Below are 19,031 nucleotides of genomic sequence, written 5' to 3'. Positions count from 1 at the left end.
TAAAATTAATAAACTCTTTAAAAGACAATGTTAAGAGAATGAAAAGATAAGTCACAGACTCAGAGAAAATATTTTCAACAATTGGCATCTGGAATATATAAAGAACTTTCAAAACTCAATATATGGCTTATATGGCTAAGAGACTTCAAAGTGAGTTGGGAGGTCATTCCAGAGGTTACACTTATGCACGTCTCAGCAGGATCTCATTGACTGCCAAGGAAAATACTACCCCAAAGGGCAGGGCTCCCAGGACTCTGGAGAAATCTAGATACTATAGGCAGTGCTATGCTCCCCTGTGTGACAGAGTTTCACTCAATTGTGGTTTCCCTACACATGGCTCTTCTGCCCTTCTATTTGAACCTATAATTAGTACTAGAGTTGATAGGTGTACATCTAAGACAATTAAATCTTTGGGTTGTCCTTGTGCCAGCTCTGCCCTGAATTTTAACGGAGTTGGAACACCTACTCTCCAGTTCATTGGTCTCACCCAGGACAACTAAAAAGGAGGTGATGATGGCCAACCACCACACCAAGGAACCAAGAGAGTCTACAGTTGTAAGCAAGAGAGTCCTATCCATCAGCCCTAAGGGATCATAGTCTCCTCTCAATTAGAGGTAGAGGCATCACCATTCCAGAATCTTCAGGATTGGGGGATGAACTACGGACTAAAGTAGACTAATTGGTGTTCTACTATAGACTTATTGTGATTCGAGCAATGGAAGAAATTATATCATTGATGTTCAGGCAGTGGCCACTGGAGGTTCTGAGGGCAAAGAGAAGGAAAAACAGGTGTAATATGGGGGCATTTTGGGGACTTGAGAATTGTCCTGAGTGACACTGCAATGACAGATAAAGGTCATTATATATCTTACCATAACCTACAGAATTGAGTGGGAGAGAATGTAAATTACAATGAAAACATTAATCCACACTTAGTGGCAATGCTCCAAAAAGTGTTCATCAATCGCAGTGAATGTTGACACTAACGAAGGATGTTGTTAATGTGGGAAAATGTTAGGTTTGGGGAGCAGGGCATATGGGAATCCTCTATATTTTTTCATGGAACATATATGTAGCCTAAATATCTTTAAAATTAATAAGTACATAGTGGTAAATAAAGCATGTATTTTAATTGTTTTGAAAACTAAAAAAAAAAGCTCAGTAAATAATAAAAAGAAAAAATCGCAAAAATTTGAAAAGACACTTTACTGAAGAAGAGATACAGGTGGCAAATAAGCACATGAAGAGATACTTAATATGGAAATGCAAATTAGATACCACTATACACTTATGAGAATGGCAAACAATCAAACAAACAAACTAACAGCCCAACAATACCAAGCACTGGTAAGGATGTAAGGCAACTGGAAATATGAAACACTGCTGGCAGCGATGCAAACTGATAAAGTTAGTTTAGAAAATAAAATTTCTTATAAAGTACAGATATACTTATATATGACTGGGCAAGCCCACTTCTAAGTATTTATCCAAATAAAATGAAACCTATGTTCACACAAAAACCTATACAGAAATATGTGTAACATCTTTGTTCATAATTGCCTAAAATCGGAAACAACACAATTCCCTAATCTGTGCAATGGGTATATGAATATACCGTGAAACATTTATATAATGGAATGCCATTTGTCAAGACAAATGACTGAGCTATTAAACATGCAACAATGTGGATGAATTTTAAATGCATTATGCTAAGTAAAAGAGGTCATACTTACAAGATTATATTACTGCATGATTTCATTTATGTAACAGTCTTGCAAAGGAAATACAGAAAACAGATGAGTGGTTGACAGAATATGGAAGTTAGCTACAAAAGAGGGTGATGGAACTGCTTTATATTTTGATTGTAGTGGTGGTTACATGACTGATGACATTTGCCAAAACTCACAGAGCTGTATATTTAAAAGGGTGGATTTTACTTTGTGCAAACTCACCTAATTTTAAAAAATGGGGAAAAATTATTTTCCAAAACTGAAAACTCCAAAAGAATGACTGGAAAATAAAGATGAAGAAAGCACCTAGAAAATAGAAAAAAGGAAAAAAAGAAAGTGTCTTTTCAATAAAATGAGTAAAAAGGAGAGAAATGTTTAGAAAATTAGAGGTTTGGGGTCCAAGAATCCAATCTGCCAAAAAGAAAGAAGAAATGGAGGAGAAAATATTTTAAAAATATAGCCAATAATGTTGCTCAGAACTGAAGGCCTGAGTCTGAATTGAAAGGGCCCACCAAGGGCCATGAACAATGAATGGAAAGATACATAGTAAGATACTGTAAGGGTAAGGCCACATTGGGAAAATAGGAATAGAACTACATTAGGAAACAGGAATTTCAAGTGCCTTCAGATAAATAAGTAACTTAGGGCTGTCTCCAAGGAGAGTGCCAATAAATAACTTAGGGCTGCCACCAAGGAGAGTGCCAATAAATAACTTAGGACTGTCCCCAAGGAAAGGGTCAGTAAATAACATGGGGATGCTCACAAGAAGGGGCTTTTAAAAAGAGAAAAAAATAGATACGCTATCTTCAGCTAACTGCAGTGTTCCGCTTCTGTGCCTGCTTGCTTGCTCACAAATGCACCCCTTCCTAAAAGGCTATAAAGCCACCCCTTCCCTGAGACTTGGGGCTGCTCTCTCCTCTGCATAGGATGAGACAGTCACCACGCAGCTAATAAAGCCATTAACTGGAACTTTATTCAAAGTCTGAGTCTGGTCAATATCACTGGTCTATAACAATACTTCAATTGCAAATTTCAAAATATCAGGGATGAAAAGAAAAATCTTCAAGTGTCAAGAGAAAAAAATGACACATATAAGAAGAATGAGGAAATCAGAATGGCACTGGACTTCTCAATCACTGGAAGCTAAAAACAGTGAAATATGCCTTCAAAATCCTAGTAGAAAATTATAACCAATCTAGGATTCTCTACCATAGCAGAGTATTTATCATTGTGAGAGAGGATCAAAAATATTTTCAGACAAGGAAATCTCAAAAGATTTACCTCCCATGCACTCTTTCTCAGGAAGCTACTGGAAGATTTTTGCACCAGTATACTTGAGGAGAAATCAAAAAAAGCAAAATACAAATATAGGAAATGGGGTTTCAAAAGGGGAGAGCAGCAAAAGAAATTCCCTGGATGACAGCTATACAGAAGGTCTGAAATACCACCAGTCCACAAAAGAATAGGAAGATGTAGGATTCTAGAAGAGAAGTCTAAAGGGAAAACACACAAATGATTAATGATTTTGTCAATGTCATAAGTAAACTTGAAAGATTATAGGCACATTAGAAAATCAAGTAATGAAAATAATAAGTTAATTATTGACTACAGAAAAAAATAACAAGATGTAAAAGAAAGGAAAACAATTAGAATACATTCCTTGATTGAACAGTTAGCAAAATATTTACATAGAATAATGTAGAAACTGAACACTGCATATCCAGAAATTATGATATGTCTATATTTAGAGGGGGAAGAAAATGGAGGTAGTTGTGAAAGGCAAATCCTCATCTTCCATACTAAGAGATGAATATGTAATGAATAAAATAAATACAAGAAATAGTGATAAAAAAGCATGTTTTGAAATATGGAAGCAAAAATAAGAAACAGCTAAGAGTTTAAAGTGGTGTCCTCTGGGAAGCAGGATTTGAAATAGAAGAAGTTGGCAGATAGGAGGCAGCTGTTTTTCCTTCTATGACATACTACTGTTTAACTTATTAATACATGTGTTAATCTGATTAAAATAATTTCGAAATAACCTAGAAGAAAAAATAAGTGTTTGACAGAGGTTATGTGTAAAAGTAATCATAAGACAGATCTAATTTAATAAATGATATCTATTATGTTTCCATTTCCAGCTGTTTAACAAAGCAAGTTATTCTGAAATGTCCTCCTACCACAACACAACACGCAAGCATTAATTTGATTAAAAACTTTTTAATAACCAAGAAAAAAGCAAGTATATGACAGAGGTGTTGGGATAAATTAGAGAAAATATATAATTTTTGTTATTAAGATATAATTCACATACCAAACTATTCACTCCTTACATGTAGAATTTAATCATTTTTAGTATAGTCACAATGTTGTACAACCATCTCTGCTATCTAATTCCAGAACATTTTCAACATCTCAAAAGGAAATCCCATAGTCCATCACAGTATCTCCCAATACCCCCTCTCCAGGCCCTGGTAACCATTATCTGTCTCTATGGATTTGCCTAGAACTATTCAGGACATTTCTTGTAAATAGAATCCTACAATTTGTGGTCTCTTATACCTTATTTCTTTCACATAGCATAATGATTTGAAGGTTCATCCATGATGTAGCATGGATCAGTACTTTATTCCATTTCATGGCTGAATAATATTTCATTGTATAAATATACCACACTTTAGATACCCATTCATCAGTGTTGGAAACTGAGGCATGGTGGTCTTGCAAAGGGAGATGTGCTCTTTCCATGGCTATGCTTTTAAAATAGGAATGCAGCAATTAAGCCTTTCGAGTCAACAGTATAGAGCTGTCCAGGGCAGGGAGAAATATGAGCAAACACACTTTATAGTTTGAAAGGAATACTAAATCTTTATACTTTGAGATAAGTTCTTTAATTCATGAGTCTTGTTAATGTGTACTTACACTGCTTGTTACCTCAATAGCTGGAGTATATATAATGCCACATGTAGAAAATAAAGTTGTCTGAGGAGTCATTACTCGCAGACCCCCTGATCCCAGCTCTCTCTCTTTCTTCTCTCTTTGTTTCACTCTCTCTTTCTTTCTTTCATTCCCAATATCCTTCGGGTCCAAATCTCCAACATCTGGTGCCCAACATAGGGCCTGAAGAAGTCAGAGAGTCTTCCAAATCAGTATCGGGAACCATGGAAAAGATCTCATCGAGGGTCAAGTGAGACGTCCAAAGCAGAGTGATTCGAGTCTTCAAGATTAAGTAAGTAACATTTCTGCGAAGTCATCAGGGTAATGGGTAATCAAATGGGACACGTGGAAGCATATTTGCAAGTGTTAAAAACTTTATTGAAAGCTAGTGGGGTGCCTATAAAAAGTTGTGAGTTAATAGAATTGTTTGCTTTAATACAAAAGTATTGTGGTTGGTTTCAGCCTCAGGGGTGTAATGTTTTAAATTTGAAACAGTGGAGATGTGTAATGAAAGCTTTATGAAGAGCATATGAAAAAAGGGAATTCATTCCATTATCAGTATGGGCCTTATGCCACCAGGTAGCGGCAGCTTTAAATCCTTTACAGTCTGAAGAAGGAGAGAAAGATGAAATTACTATATTTCCTAAGCCCATAAGTAAATTTGAAATGAAAGAAAGTAAATTGGAACAAGAACAAAAGCTTGAGGTGCTCAGTATAGTCTTACAGAGTAGTAATCCAAAACTGTGTTAACAGTCTGTCTAAACTGCTAAATAAGAGCTTAACTACATTTATGCTGCTCAAGTTATCTTAACTGACTGCTGATAACTAATAAAAATGTTTCCAAGCACAAACTTGCATGTTACAGACAACATGGATTCCAGAAGAAATTTTTAAAAGTAAAATCTAAGATGTGATATAACAAAAGACTTAAAAGCAGCTACACCAAAAAGTAAGAATTATGAGTCAATTGTAAACTGTATGTTTCTATTAATGTATAGTAATTGTTTTGTTTGTCTGTTTGTTCAATGTCCGTGTATATTATGATACCTCCAGATGGTGATATAAATTAATAAGTAAATTTCTAAAAGAGCTCTATTCAAATGGCCAAAAATTAAATAAGCGCTTATATTAATACATAAGTTTAAATGTTAATAAGATCTCTACAATGATAAAAATTGTAAGTCTTGCTTAACAAAATTACTATAAATCTTTTCATAAAAAGTTGTTCTTGCCTAGATTGAAATGAATAGTTTATTTCTCTTCACAGAATAAAACAAAAGATGTAAAACATAAATGATTAAAGAAGGTTAAAAGTTTGTGAGATTGCAGACTCAAATTCAATCAGTTTTTTCAAAAAAGTGTGTTTTGTCCTAAAATAGGATGGCTAATTTTCATAAACTCTTGGAACATAAATGCATGTGGCAAGTTGTAGAAAGTATTGTGGTAAGTTTAAGTAGGTAAATGTGTTCTGTGAAGGTAAAATTTGTCTTAAAATAATATAATTATAGTCTATATGGTTATAAATAATTACAAGAAGTTTAATGAAGCATTGTTTAAATTAAAGTGTTTAAATGGCTAATTCCAAAAAGTCATTATTAAACAAACCTGAATTAATAATAACAACAATAATAAAAGGTTATTTTATAACAGGAAAACTTGGCAGCAGACAGCCTCCCCTGACAACTTGCTTCTAGGAGACTGTTTTCTTGTTTTGTTGGTTTTTTCTTTTTCTTTGTTATTATTGTTGATTGCATGCTACTAAGTATTTGAAGTAAAGTTCATTATTTTAACAAGCTAGTTTAGTGTTGATGGTATTATACGTTGTAAGAAGTTTGCCTGATAACTTACTATGTGGGCTATATGGAATGTGTTTTTATTATTAAGGAAACAGGAGATGATTTTGTCCTAAGATAAAATGATTGACTATTGGGAAAGAGTAGAGTGTGCAACAAAACCTAGGTGAATACTGAAAGTGTAGAAGGCTCATGGAAAAGAAATTTTTATGATTAAAGTTAAATAAAATTTGATGGGTCTATCTATAAAATTTTAAAAGGTTTAGTATCAAGTAGTATACTAATGCAAAGTTAAAATTTTGTTCTTTCTCAAAGTCTCTCAAGTCATTAATCTGTTTTGGTAAAAGTTTTTATCCTGAATAATCAGTATAAAGAAAGTCTGTTTTATCAAAATAGCTTCTTGTGCTTTAACCTCATCATTTCCTCAGTGTTCCAAGAAGGAAAGGTCTTATCTCTTTTAAAAGAACATAATATTTAAACCTGCTTTCTCAAAATCAAATCCTGAAAAGTAGCCTTTTATTCCAAACTAATTACAAGAGATCTGTTCTTTTATGTTGAAAGAAAAATTAAAGTAATAGTTAAGTTCATTTAATATGTTATAAGTCAAATGGAAGGTGTTTAAGTGTTATAAAATTAACAGGTTTTTTTTCTTTAACCTTTGTTAATTAAAGTTGTATGAGTAAAAGGTTCCTATGAATACTTAAGAGTGTATAAATTTACCAATATCTCAGCATAATATTAAACAGAAGTACAATGTGGTTAATTATGGTTTTAATTATTATAAAAAGATATATGTCACAGAAGCAACCTCTTATCATAGATTAAAATAACAAAATTGTAGTATGCAGCAATCCCAAACACTGCTAGTTTGTTGTAAGAAGTTAATGTCCAGCTGTGTTGCTATCGCTTTGTTTTAAAACTTGCTAAGACTTTCTTTAGTGTCTTCTTAGACAGGTCAAGCCAGCTGCATTCCTCTATCTGTGGAAAACCCAACAATGGTCTTTTGCAGTGCTTTTCAGGGCTATGTGCATAGCCCAACCATCTCTCCTGGTATGGGGATAATAATCTGGCTGTGTAGAAAAAATCAGTAGCTGAAACCCTACTGATGATGTTAACCAGTAATCCTTTTTTTCAGAAATAAAAGAAACATCAGAGACAATAGTATCTTAAAAGCCTAAACTAGGCAAACAATTGGAACAAGCTGCAAAGTCCCTGCTGCTCTACCAAATTTTTAAATGTTTAGTTGGGTAAGATAAAACTATAATTTCTGCTGTAATTAATAAAGTACAATATTTTCTCATGTTAATAGAATTTGTGATATTGTTAAAATATTAAAAATCTTTCATCCCTCATTTAGCTCAAATATTAAAACCATTGTTTGTATTAATTGAGGAAAGTCCTTCACAGAATTAGGAAAACCTCCAGCAAGCTGCTTTAAATAATAATAAAAGGAAAGTAAATTGTGGACGTTAACTTAGCCTATGAATTGGATGTGGCAAGCACCAATATTGGCTTTGGGTGGAGTTTGTGGCAAAGACAAATCTACACAAGTATCCCTTGTGTCTTAATCACAATTCTGGAAGGAGGCCCAAAGTACAATATAAAAAACCAATTGTGTGCAGCATAGGAGGTCCTGCTAAAAGTGAAAGATTTAACCCAGTAGTGTCTGGTCACTCTGAAGACTGTCATCCCTACCCAGGGGTAGATTGCAAATACTGAAAGCAAGACAGAAATAATGGATGGTTATAAATCACTCTCAGATCTATGAAAAAACATCTGAGATACCTGCTAGTAGTAACAGGTAACTGTCTGTCATGTCCCTACCCACCCCACTAACATCCCTTTTAGGACTGTTAATGCAGATGCCTTTGTGAAGATCCAGGGCCCTACCACTAGAACCTGAGAAAAGGCAAGGTGGCTCCACTGAAAAGGCAAACATCATGAGTACCAAACCCTGTGGTGCCTAGCCCAGCAGTTCTGGCTGCCCATTACTTGCCAACAGCTCATAGACATCCCCCATAACTTCCTTCATGCTTACTCCAATGACTTTCACATCAGATCCCTTCTACTCTTGAGAAGAATGAGCCCCCAAATGCACAATTCAAATCCTCTGGGGAGTAATACAACAAAAATCTCCCCAAGCTGTATTCCTTACTTTACAAAAACAAAAAAGGGGAAAAGTGGAAATATGGCCCAAGGTTAAAATACTTCACTGAGATCTGCGGCAATTGCTGTCATGCATCACATTAACTTTACAAATCCTGGAACTGTGAACTTGCAGCTTGTGTCTGCCTATGGACTTTGGGCCTGTGTGCCCTCTGTTTATGCTATTGTGACAAGAATTGTAAACATTACAAAGAAAAATGGATACTGGCCCCTTGGGCTAATGTTACTCCTAGTCATAACCTACAAAAGAATTTGCGGAAAATATTTCTTAGAATTGCCCCTACTTACAAATGGTTGGGAAATATAAATAAGACAAAACAGTATTTAACCCTTAATCAAACATATCATCTTAAAGCCTGTGTTAGAGATCCATTTGTTTTCATAACTGGTAAGGTAACTATTAAGAATGACTCATTGCTTTATGAAAATGTGTCTTGTACACATGTCTACCAGAAAGTGTGTTGCAGGATAGAAAAACAATAGCGATGGCCAAAAGATAAAAAGGCACCCGGATACCTGTGAGAATGATGCAGATTTGGCAATCATCTCCTGAAAGTCAGTTATTGCTACATATGGTACAAGAATTCTTGAAATGGACTAAACACTTTATTGGACTGCTTATTATAAGCATTTTGGGACTGATTGGAATCATTACAGCTGCTGCTACTGCTATGGTAGCTTTACATGAAAATATAAACAACAATACATGCATGATTGGCATAAAAATGCTAGTGTTTTGTGGCATAGCCAAGAGCACATTGATGAGCAGTTAGATAATTGGGTTAATGATTTAGAATCAGCTGTCTGGCATATTGGAGATCAATTGTATAATTTAAACTTGTTAAGGGGATTGAAATGTGATTGGAATGAAAACAACTTTTGTATTACTCCTCTTGCCTATAATTCATCCAATATAGAATGGAAAAATATTAAAAATCATTTGCTAGGTCATAAAAGTAATATCTCTCTGAAAATAATTGAATTACAAAGAAAAATATTAGAAATGTCTCAAAATCAAATTCATGTAGCCAATAGTAAGGATATTTTCTCAGATATGATTTCACAGATTACAAAATTTAACCCAGTCAATTAGTAGAAATCCTGTCAGCATTTCCTGTCAGCTTTAGGAATAGAGCTCATCATATTTGTTCTGATGCTCATGATTTTCACCTGTGCCAGATAGTGCTTTCAAAGAAAATTGCAAAGTGTAACAGCCATGGGACATGCAAATAATCTGGTGTTAGCAAAAGCACTTCAGTAACTTTCCCAAGTTGAAGAGCTTGGCTGGTAGTCAATGATGTGTAAGATTCTCAAAAGGAGGGCAACCTAAACAGTCACCTCGACTAAAACAAAAAGGGGGAAATGTTAAAAACTGAGGCATGGTGGCCCTTCTCTGGAGAAACTGGGAGAGAGTATCTCAAAACATTGAGTCTTGAGCACCACTGGTACAAGAGGGCCTCAATCCTAGTTTCCCTTCTAATTGGGCTGGGCACTGCTGGGTTGACCAGGTTAAAAGCAGCAGCTCTCGTAAAAAGTCACTCTGATGTCAGCCGATTGTCAGCCCTAGTTACCCAGGACCTCAAGAACCTTGAACATCAAATTTCACATTTAGAAGAGCTACTTGATTCCTTAGCCAAGGTAGTCCTTCAGAACCAGCTCCTTTCTCAAACAAGGAGGCCTCTGTTTAGCTTTAAGAGAAACTTGTTGCTTTTATGCTAACCACTCCAGCATCATTAAAGAAAGCTTAAACTTAGTCCAGAAATGATTAGAAAAATGAGAAAAGCCTCAGTCAGCCACCAAAAATTAGTATGAAAGTTTACTTAATCAGTCCCTGTGGCTTACAACCCTTATCACTGCCCTTTCAGATCCCTTAACCTGAGGCCCACTCATAATCATTTAGTTTGATTTATCTGAGAGCAAGTGCAAACCGTTAAGCTCTTAATCCTGAACACCACATACCAAAACTTACCTATGCAGGACAATGGAGAGTACTCAAATTCAAGGGTTTGAATCTTCCCAAAAGAGAAGTAGGGAATGTGGAGAAGTAGGAGCCTTCTCCTAGTCACCTTCTCTCAGGTGACCCCCCCCAGAGGAAAATTCCACAGCCCCCTAACCACATACATCTCACTTCTGTAACAAGCTTGCTCAAATTTAAACCTTATCTCAGAGCCTCCTCCTGTAGAAAATCTCATCAGCCACTGCCAAAAGACCAACCTGACCCAGACCCTTGTAAATAACAAGAACTCTCCAACTGCTTGTCTCTGCTGATAGAATCCCCAGCACTTAATTAACTGCAAGCACCTGCTTCTGTGTGTGCTTGCTTGCTGAGCTATTGCCCCCTGCCCTGAACCTAAAGGCCTATATAAGCAAACTTCCCCCGCAACCCGGGGCTGCTCTCTTCTCTGTGTAGGGTGAGGCAGTTGCTGCATGGCTAATAAAGCTCTCAATTGGAACTTTATTCAGAGTCTGAGTCTGGCTGATATCGCTGGTCTATAACAGCGAGTCCAGCTTACTAGGCTGAGTTGGTAATATGATGCCAGTCATTTACAAAGGTCAAGAGATAGCTATGGACTTTGGACAATGGAGCAAACATGAGGAAATAAAACAAAGTGGTAATCAGCTCTGAAATGCCAAGAGGCCACTAAATAGGATCCCCTACCTAAAAGGAACATTAAGAACAGCACAGAAAGGAGGTTGTGTTCCTCTTGGAACATCAGCTCACACAGTTCTGGATACAGAGTACAGCTCCTTTAATTAAAAAGAAAAGTACTGGAAATATATTTAAATCACAAGTCATAATTTAACCCCTAGAGAATATTGGTAAGGTACATTTCTGAAGAGAAAATCATCTGTTGCCTGAGGTGCATTATAGTCAAATTGCAAATAAGGAAAAATGACAACCATTGAACATCTGACATGACTGGCCCTGCCATGCAGTATTGAAAACAATCCCTTTATATTACTGTGATAGAGCATAAAAGCAATATGTGACTTCCTGGAACTTTCACTCATATCAAATAAGTACTGCAAGGTTCTTTTATTCTTATTTTTTTTTTAAGATTTATTTATTTCTACCCCCCCCCCCCACACACACACACTGTCTCCTCCCTGAGACCTTCCGGAGTGGGAGAGGGGTGATTACTCTCTTGTGCCACCTCAGCTCCCTGTTCTGCTACATCTTCTTCTTGTCTCCTCTGTCTCTTCTTGCATCATCTTGCTGTACCAGCTCTCTAGGGTGGCTGGTACTCCTGCAGGGTGGGCATTTCCCCTGGTGGCCGGCACTCCAAGTGGGCCAACTCACCTTCACCAGGAGGCCCTGGGCATTGAACCCTGGACCTCCTATATGGTTAATGGGAGCCCAACTGTTTGAGCCACATCCATTTCCCTTGGTTCTTTTATTTTTATAAGGATTTTGGCAATAACCAATTTTTATGGATATCTTAGGATTTTACTAAAAAGAAAGCAGTCTAGCTTCATACCTTGCACATAGGTATTCTCAGTAAATACTGAGAATTTTCATTCTATGAAAAGAATGTAGCTGTGGCAGAGGAGATGACACCAGAATCTGGAGCCTGGGCTTGCCTCTCCATCTCTGCATAGCTCAGTGTGGCTCAGGCTATGCAGAGATGGAAGTTTTATCTGGTTCATCTACAATATTTGGTGTTCTAGTTCTGTATCAGATGCCTTATTCTTTCCCAGTGTTTTTTTTTAAAGTCCTTTGGTTTCAGATATCATTCCTAAGGAAATACCAAATCATGCATAAATCTTTCATTCCAGGATCGATTTCCTTTAACACATATCAGACTCATAAATAGCCATATTTTCTGAAAAACAAAAAATTCTTCCCCCATTCTTTTAATTTTAAGTAAAGAAGCCATTTATCCAGAAAGTTTCCATTTAACCCTCTTCAACTTTCAGAATTTAAAATAGGTAGATATAAGAGTTTTTGTTTCATTATGTTTTTTTTGTCATACTTATTTTCAATTAAAAATTTTAGAAGCATGCAAAACTTTAAAATTTCATTTGTAACTGACCCTTCCAGGGTATACCTTATCCTCTATGTAAGGAAACCTGGATCAGCAATTTTGACCAGAAATCACTGCAAGTTTTTAAAACTACATATTTCCCATGTGTAACACATGACATGACACACTTAGATTTTTAAAAAATAAACATTACCAGAAAATCTATCTCCCTATTGCATTTGCATTGTGGTTATACTTCACATCTCACTTCTCTTATCTATAAATCATACCCTTAGAACCACTTAACATCACTACTATCATTTTGTATTTTAAAGTAAAATGTTTAAAATCGGAACCAGTATTAAACTAGAATGGAGATCCAGTTATACGTGCTATGTAGATCCAAATAACTATTTTATTTCATTCTCTTAGGCAAGGTAAGATATTTATGGTCACAAAAGTAAAAGATATACCACCAAGCTTGGCTGAGTGTCCTCAATTTTTATTCATACATTTGATCCTCAGGCCAAATTATATTGTTCAATATTATTCAAGATGCACTTACACTCATGGAGGTATCAGCAGTCAAAACATGCAAATAAGGGAGCAGAGAAGGCAAGTGATTCTCTTCATTTTAGAAATTTCTGTAATACTATTTTCACTGTGACCTCGGGGGTCAGTGGAGGTACCTTGTAGTTACTTTAAAAATCTCATATGGTAAGCATAGATAATAAAAGATCAAACTCTAAAAGCACTTGGTTCAGATGCAGGAACAAGCAGAGATAATTCAAATGCACACATCCCAAAGTTTTGCAAACAAAAACCAAAAACCCTAGCAGAAAAGGTAGAGAAAAAATATTTTAAAGTCCTCCCCAACGTTCAAAATGTTCAAGATGATGAGAACAATGGGCACATATTTTTCTGACTTCTCTACCTCCCTCACTATATCAACATCAGGCTTACACTTGCATATGCTCTATCTTTGGCTTCATGGAAAGGAACATTTGAGTACAGTCATTGGATTACTAACGAGCAAACTGAAAGATACATAGATAGCCACCTACCATTGTCACTGTCCCCTGCAGATGGAACACTGTTGCTAGAACTGTCCCATGTTTGTGCCTGCGTAAGTTTCTTGGAGGAGATAGGAGGAAGAGTGAGGGCTGGGTCTGCAGGAGAGCGTGAGAGCCAGTTCACATTGAGTTGCATAGGGACCAGGACAAAGCAAAGGGGCAGCAGAATTTCACAAATGGCGTAAGGGTTGTATGGAAGTGAAGCAGATTTCATTGATATGGGGTTCATTTCAAATGTACAATACAGAAGGAGATGGTACAAGGAATAAAAAGAATGATAAAAACTGAGCATTAGTACTTATCAGTCATTTACTTTGCATGCTGTTAATATCGTTCATCTCAACAGAAAGCCCAAAGACTTAAAGTTCTAATGAAACATGTCAGCAGGAAGCAAGTACCTATAGGTCGTGCAGAAAAAAAGAAAAAGACCTATCAGGTAATTTTTTGCAAAGGCCTTCCAAATAATTAATGCTCTTAGCAAACAATCACAAAAAATCTGGTTGCACAGGAAAAGCTTAATAGAGGTGTGGATATATCTATTCTCTAGAAACTCAGCCATCGATGACAGGATCAGTATTGACCAGGTGTGATTTTTTTCCCCCAAGGCAATGTAAAATTTCTTTTTAAAGACACCTGTAATTCTACTGGCACGCTTTATTGATAATTGAACCTAGCCAAATCTTTTCTCAATCTCTGACACACTTCTCAATATTGTCTTTGAATATTGGTCAATATATATGTATTGGTTAATTTTGGACCCTAGTAATAGTCTAACAACAAACCCAATTAATCAATAGAGGTCAGTCAATTTCGAGCACTCTAGTGGGCCATTAATGAAATGAGGCACTTTCCTCTTTTTTTTTCATTAAATAGCCATATAGCAATATGCAATTTCATGTGTTTAGGAAATAGCTATATATTTTTTTCATTTAATCGTAAGGCAGGACCAATAAAATAAATGGACATGGTTCTAGGAATGACATTTGGGTACATGCAATTATCTTTCTTTAAGGGAAAAAAAAATCAGAAGTCAAAAGAATTTGAAGAAAACTATCACCTGACTTTAAGAATCTAAGTTCTTATCCCAACTTGCTGATTTGAGCAGTCTGCCTTTTTTTATACATAACACACAAATCACATAAATTCACATACTTAATTTTAAAATAAAAATTCCTTGGCTTTTTCCTAGATCTACTCAGTCAAAAGGGTTTCTATCTTTTTTAACCATCTGACCTTCAGTTAAAATTACTAGATACATTATTTCCTAGAAAATGTGATAATTGCATACTGTAATATTTTTAAACAAATAAATGAAATGGAAATAAATTCCTAATATGTAATGCTTGTTTTATAAAGTTCAAATATGCTGAATGTTCCTGAAGATAAATTACTATTATTTACAGCAACCAAAGCAAAAGAACTTTCAAAACCGATTTCCTCATTGACTAGTCAAAATTATAAAAAGGTAGAAAACCTTGGAGAGGGGATTACTTTTGTTTCCTGCTACTAAAAGATAAATAATTCATTAAAAAAAATTTTTTTTACCACCACAAAGAACTTGAAATGATTTAACAGTACAAGTGGAGGGTAAGCTCTAACTTCGACAAGGTAAGCTTGGATGCCCAAAAAAGGAATTTAAAAAGTCACTAAAAACTTGATTGCTAAAGTGCAAAGCTGCACTTTCAAAGGAATACTGTCTGGGGAGCGGCTGTAGCTTCCCATGAACGAGGTTCCAGGTTTGACCCCCAGTCCGCCTAAAAACAAAACAAACAAGATAACTAACTCTCATTGGGGAGCAGATGGAGCCCAGTGGTTGAGCACCTGCTTCCCATGTACGAGGTCCTGAATTCATCCCTGGTACCTCCTAAAAAATTTATCTTGATTTGCTCAATGTAAAAATATTTTAAGATTGTGCAGAACTGACTGCAAAGCTTAGGAGGAAGCCGTTTTTCCCTGGGGTCCTCGGGTGCTTTCTGTGCAGGCAGAGCTGAGCCGTGCCCCGACTGGCCTCCATTTTCCCTGGCACAGGTCTGAGCCTGGGAGGACAGGAAACCCAGGGCCCACGGCTCAGAGGTGGCATATGCTCAGAGCTCCACACGAGGGGCCAGTGAGGGGCCAGCATTTGAGCCTTATTTCTCATACCATTCTGCTCTCCCTAAAGCACCACTAACCCTTGCCAAGCCCAAGCAACTTGTCAAAGGGATTTGCCTCCTGGTCCATCTGAAATGCTGGGAAACCATTACACCTGGCCAGCCTGCTCAGAAATGAAAGGCTCCTCTGTGTAAAAGAATCATCTTTGTTCTTTTTTCTACAGGTGTCCTCCTCACCTTTTTCCCAAAATATGTGTATGTAGAACTTACGCTGTTGCCAAAATGCTTTACTGGAAAACCCAAGAACATCTGAGCTAGTTTTTGCTTAGAAGTGTCTGAGTCATCTATCATTTTCTTAAAAGCATCTGTAGTTAGTGGGTGCCAAACCCCAAAGAATCAAAAATATGAAAACAAAGAAGGACCTGGGAGAAGGTATATAGCACCAGACCTTTAAATAAATGGAGAAATCAGAAGAACATTTCTAGCTGTAGCCCTTTTTAAAAAAATCAATAAATATTTTGCACATTGCTATAATTTACTTCTGTGATATACTAACAGTAAATGAAAAGAAAGGAGGTAATAGAAGCAGAATGCTTTCGAGAAAGGCTTTTTTTTTTTTTTTATGATTCCTGGCCATGCAGGGAAATCTTGAAATGACCATCCTATTAGAAGAGTAAATACATAGAACCTGCCAGGCTCAGGAAGCAAGTGCAGGCTGTGGGAGAAGGAGCTCCTCCCCTAGAGGCAGCCCTTAATTGTGGACTCTCAGAGCACCAGGCACCCTTGGGGCAACGGAATCACTGACAGATAATCCCTGGGTATCAAAAACCTCCAAAGATCATTTCTTCTCTGCGACGGCTTGCTCGGTCGGTAGCGGTGGGGTCTGGCTGTGGACGAGGGGTAGTCCAGCTCAGGATGAGGGGTAGTCCAGCTCAGGATGAGGGGTCGGTCCCGCTTGGGACGAGGGATCGGTCCCGCTTGGGACGAGGGGTCGGTCCCACTTGGGACGAGGGATCGGTCCCGCTTGGGACGAGGGGTCGGTCCGGCAGCAGACGAGGGGTCGGTCTCACAGGGGTTGCACGGTTCGGCTGACGGGGTCGCCCAGCGAAGCCGGAGATGAAGGGGTCACCCGGGGAAGCAGGCAATGAACTGGGGACAAGGGAGGCCAGGCCCTTGTCGGGGGCTCTCAGGACTGGAGGGCGCACGGCAGAAGAACTACCGCGGAGACAAGGTAAACACGCAAGTCCACTTTACTGAGGGAGAGGCAACAGTTTTATAGGGGCTGGGGAAGGCTGATTGGTCGAAGCCACGCCCTGTTCTGATTGGTTGCTGGTGAAAGGTCAGTGGGCGGTACTGGATGGTGGAGGGGTGGTGGTTAGGGATTGGCTGTCGCTGTTGCTGGGGGAAGGGGCAGGGTTTAGGGATTGGTGGCTGCTGTTGCTGGGGTGGAGGGCAGACTTGAGTTTCCCGCCCACGCCCTGCTGTTGCTGCTGTCAGGGGAGGGGAAAAGGGAAGACTGGAATTTTCCGCCCTGCGCCTGCACAGGGAGAAGGAAGAAGAAGGGTGCCACCCCACAGGCATCATGTGGCGCCATCCAGGAGGAGGGGCGGCTGCGGAAGCATGGCTGCCGAGAAGGGGAGACCCGAGGGCACTCTGCGCCCATGCCGAGCTTCCTTCAGGGGTGGCGGTGGGCCCGACCAACCACCCTATTATGGGGGCAGCGGAATTAGGCCTACCGTGGCTGCTCCCCTGCCAGGCCAGCAAACCACACTTCAGCCCGAGGGGTGACCGCACTTCTCCACTCTACACACACCCATCACCACTTTACTTTTACTCTGATTTGGAAGGAGGCAAGCCATCCATGACTGAAAATACGGATTTATCAGCTGATTCCTTGGAAGCAAAGCTCTGAGGCTTGGGCTTCCCAGGTGGTGGTCCGATTTGGAGGTCAGGATTTATTATACTCACAGGATCAATAAGGACATTCACACTGACAATGGATCATTTTCAAAGGCTAACGAAACTGAGCATTCTGTTTACCTGATGGAGGCTTCAGGCAAAGGGAGTGATGCTCTCGGTGGTAGGAGACACTGCAGGTGAGTCCTCTCTCACCTGTGGTGTTAGAAGGAAAGGCACTTTAAAAAACAGAAGAGGGAAACCGACTTTGGCCCAGTGGTTAGGGCGTCGGTCTACCACATGGGAGGTCCGCGGTTCAAGCCCCGGGCCTCCTTGACCCGTGTGGAGCTGGCCATGCGCAGCGCTGATGCGCGCAAGGAGTGCCGTGCCACGCAAGGGTGTCCCCCGTGTGGGGGAGCCCCACGCGCAAGGAGTGCGCCCGTGAGGAAAGCCGCCCAGCGTGAAAAGAAAGAGCAGCCTGCCCAGGAATGGCGCCGCCCACACTTCCCATGCCGCTGACGACAACAGAAGCGGACAAAGAAACAAGACGCAGCAAATAGACACCAAGAACAGACAACCAGGGGAGGGGGGAAATTAAATAAATAAATAAATCTTTAAAAAAAAAAAAAAAAAAACAGAAGAGAACTCAGCAGGCATCTCTATGTTCCAGGACGACTATAAAGCCACTGGCTTTTTGCATTTGCTGCTGTGAGTTGAGGGCCTGGCTAAAATATACAATAATAGATGCATCTTCATACAGCAATTTTTAAAAATGGTACAATCAAAAGAATATTGTTTGGGGGGGAATTCACTCAATTTTTTATTTGTTCTGTAGAAACATTTTAGTCATGGAAAACTGGGAATCCTTTTCTTCCCCAGCACATCCAAAATGGAGCATATCAGATGAAGAATCTCACAATGCAATGAAACGAGGAAGCAATGAAATGAGATGTCTACAGGAAAAGCACACTGAATCGTTTATGGATAACAAGATATTCCAAAGGTGGTTTGATTTGAGCTGGTTTCATTCAGTTTAGGACACAGACAGTCTATTAAGAAGTTCCCCTATTTGGTTTTTCAAATATATTTATATCTCATGAACAATCTTTAATTACAATTAGGGCGAAGTAAGGCTAAGATAGCTAATGAAAGTGAGGTGGAGTTCCCAGAGAATCTGCAACACTCAGTTAACTCATTAATCGCACAGTCTTAGATGATCTCTTTCTGTAACTCAGGGGTTCTTAACCGTTTTTGTTCCAGACCCCTCTGCCAATCAGGTGTAAACCATGGACCCCTTAAAAAGTCCATACTGTATTGTGTATTATTTAATAAATATTTCATGCCCACTCCAGCATGTCCCCACAAGAATAATGTATTTTTGAAT

General features: G+C 38.4%; 1 long non-coding RNA gene across 12 annotated transcripts in view; it reads right to left on the bottom strand.

The window, feature by feature from the left end:
- Window positions 1–19,031, bottom strand: part of LOC131273456 (uncharacterized) — a 407,742-nt gene that overhangs the window by 315,439 nt on the left and 73,272 nt on the right. For all 12 annotated transcript variants that reach the window (XR_011645849.1, XR_011645848.1, XR_011645847.1 and 9 more), the window contains one exon: window positions 17,792–17,863. This is a non-coding gene — a long non-coding RNA (uncharacterized lncRNA). The remainder of the gene's footprint in view (window positions 1–17,791; window positions 17,864–19,031) is intronic.

The sequence above is a fragment of the Dasypus novemcinctus genome, chromosome 15, assembly GCF_030445035.2.
Source record: "Dasypus novemcinctus isolate mDasNov1 chromosome 15, mDasNov1.1.hap2, whole genome shotgun sequence".
Lineage (NCBI taxonomy): Eukaryota > Metazoa > Chordata > Mammalia > Cingulata > Dasypodidae > Dasypus > Dasypus novemcinctus.
Note: the sequence above shows the minus strand (reverse complement) of the source record. Positions and strands in the feature narration are given on the sequence as shown.